We start from the raw sequence: 3,396 nt of genomic DNA on the forward strand, positions 1-3,396 counted from the left end.
TGTCCAAAGGGAGGCTCTGAAGGTGGTGAAGGGTCTAGAGGGGGAGACATACGAGGAGCAGTTGAGGTGGCTTGATTTGCTCAGCCTGGACAAGAGGAGATTGAGGAGAAAGCCCCCCCCCCAGCTTCGTCAGGAGGGGCAGAGGGAATGGCCTGGAGCTGTGTCAGGGCAGGTTTAGAATCAGAAAACAGAATTAGGGAATTGAGTCTGTGTGTGTAAATGTTGACATTTCTGGATGTTTTAAAATATCTATACTAAATTAATTATAGTATTAATGTTTTAGTTAATTATGATACAAACAGAAGTGAGTGTAACTGCACAAACTAGAACTAGTACAGTACAGCACAGTTAGGTTCTGTTAAAGTACAATTTTAGGACCAAAACCAAAAAGAGATACAGATGCATTAAAATGGGATTATGGGATTTCAGTCCATCATAGACACCCAGAATGAAGAGGAAGGCATGGGAAAGTCATAGTTAGTTCACATTTAACCCTATAAATGTTTGAGTTCTCCACATGCTTCTATTTGCATTATTCAAAGTTCCAAGACACAAATTTTCTGCTTTTGGAGATTTTTTTTTTTATGGTTTCTTCATATTTTCAGGAAAGCACTGCTCATCCTGCAGCTCATGCCTGTGCTGAGCACTCCTCTAACATGCAGTAGCCTCATCCTGCACACAGGCACTGACTATGGAGAGGAGTCTTGTTTAGTTCCCCTCCTGCTGTGATGAAGGTGATTTTTTCCTCTGTCCTTTCTTGATGCCTTAATTGAACTGATTATATCTTTCCCATTACAGCTCTGGGACCAGAGCCCCTTCAGGGGGTGATGTAGGTGATGTAGCTCCTAAATTAGACCATCTCTGCCTGACTGAGAATCTCAGAATCCCTTGTGCAGAGGGGTGTAGGCAGGTGCCAACACTTGTCCCCCACGTGTAGTCCAGTGGTGATGACACCCCCCAGAGAGACAGAGGCACGATTTTGGAAGACTTCAGGGAAAGGCAGGTACAGAAATAGGGATTTTTCTTTTAAAAGAAGAACACTAGTTCAAGATAAGGTTTTAATAGAGGAGAGCTTCAAATGCATTTTGTGAGCTGCTTGCTCCACCTCTGAACATCCACCAGAACCTCTAGCTCAGGATGTGTGCAAAGAGTCCCCATTTGGGCCTGAGCAATTTTAAAAGTGTAGGAAAGCTCCCTGGCAACAACCTTCTGCTCCATCACACTGGCTGAAACACACTCCTTGTTCTTGCACCTCATTTCAGTGGAGGGAGGGATGATGCCATCGTGGGGATTAGGAAGCTGCACTCCGGGATTTGAGTTACCCTGCTCTTCCTTCTGCATCTGACAGATTGCTGCAAGGAACAGAAAGCATTAATTTATGTTAACCAGCAGCTCTTGCAGCAGTCATAAATACTGTTTTAGATATAACAGATTATGCTGATCTATCACTGCTTTCCAGAATAGGCTCCTTTTATCTGATGCTAATTACAAACGTGTTCTTTTCTCTCAGCACCAGAGAGATACATCCATAGCTTGATGAAAATGCACCCCGTGGTAGATGGTATGAATTGATATGAAGGACTTATTGGAAGGTACTAATTACATGGTTTACTTTTATAGATATGTCAGTGAAGCAGTAGCATGTCTTTATAAAACAGCAAGAGACAGTCTGTCACGGAAATAAGTGAGCATAAAGGATTTCTGTATTTTCTCATAAGATCTACCAAGTCTGATAGCTGAAAGGTAGTGAGAAACATAGTTCTGTGGTTTTGTTATAAATCACACTGGGTTTTTTTAAAAACTGTGTTGTTATATGAATCTCCCAAGGCAATATTTATTTGCATATATCAATTTATTATATATCTGTATCTACTGAAAGGTATCAGAAATTTAGGCAGAGTTTCCTATTAAAAAAAAAATAATAATTTTTGAGAGTCTAAGTTGCTCTGCTTCTCAGTTACTGTGTGGCTGCCCAGTTCATGTACTAGGAGCTTCTGACTGTTTTGGACATTGCACATCTCCATTGGCTATGTTGCTATTCAATGTTTAAGGAATCATAATTTATCAAAATTGAATAAAGAAAGGATCTGGGCTGCTTAATCATTTCCCACCAAGTGCAACAATGTGGTGATTTCCAAGTGAGATGCTTTGGAAATTTAGGGTGTAAAATAGCTTTTGATGACTGCCAATTCAATGGAACTGATGGGGAAGTTTCTTTTGCTTGGTTTGTCACCACTAAGGGCTTCCCAGAGAGGGAACTGCAGATCAGGAATGGTTGGAAGCAGCTTTGCATTTCATTGTTTTATGATGGTCCTTGACTGTCAAGACAGTCACGCTGGCTTTAACTTTTTTTTTTTTTTTCAATATAAAAGAGAATAAATTTCTGCTACGTTTTGTCTCTGGTATCAGTATTACCTATTTCTATTCTTAGTTTTATTCCTTCTTTTTATATCCTTCCTTTTATTAGGAAATGGCCTAATTGCTAGTTTATCCTATTGCAAGATGGCATATAACTCAGGGGCTTGCATCACATTATCTGTGAATATTCTTCATTTTCCCAGATGTCTACTGATGAGCAATTTGGCTTTCAAGGTGTGCAGTAAACTGATATTATTTGCATATACATTACTCTCTAAGGTCTTCATCTAGGGAGCACCGTTACTCGCATCACATGCCCACCACTTTAGACAGCGCTTTGATTTTTAGCCTTTAATTACACAGCCCATATTTCAAAATGTTTCTACCATTAAAGAAGAATGTTAGCAGATAATTGGGATTAAAAAAAAAAAACCACACCCGCACAGTGAAAGACAATGTAAAGTTAGCATATTTGTTGGTAAATCTGTGTTCTCAGCAGCAACAGCTGCAGTTTAATTAAACTCAACTGTTTGCAGGTGTTAGCAAGGGAAAATTGTATGGATGTGCATGTACATATACAATCCAGCTGAAGAGATTTACCTTTGTAAAAAATCCCAGGCTTCTAACACGGAGGCGTCTTTCTCTGAAGCCTCATGATTAACGTTCAGGGTCCTTTCTGATGTGGAAGGATGAGATACTATCAGAGGAAAATCCGCAAGAAAGCACCACAGAGCAGTAAGGGAGGAACACCAGCTGTGTTCATAAATTTAGCCAGTTAGTACAGCTGAAAAGCGTTATCCACCCTAAGACTGGCATCACGGCGTAGGTGAGTTCGGTGCATCAGACTGTACAAAAGGGTTTAACGTGTGCTAAAGGAGGAAAAGTAAATACAAAAAAAAAAAAAAAAAAAAAGGGACTTTTTAAAGATCAGAACAGCTTTAGATGTTGTGGGGATCAATAGCAGTCTCATCACGGGTAGAAGTTCACCAGATAGCACATCGAGCTGCCAGTTCAAAACGTCAATAAGGGTGTGCAAAA

This window comes from Empidonax traillii, unplaced genomic scaffold, assembly GCF_003031625.1.
Source record: "Empidonax traillii isolate 1590-97213 ecotype Southwest subspecies unplaced genomic scaffold, ASM303162v1 scaffold764:size1210623, whole genome shotgun sequence".
In the NCBI taxonomy this organism is placed as follows: Eukaryota; Metazoa; Chordata; class Aves; order Passeriformes; family Tyrannidae; genus Empidonax; species Empidonax traillii.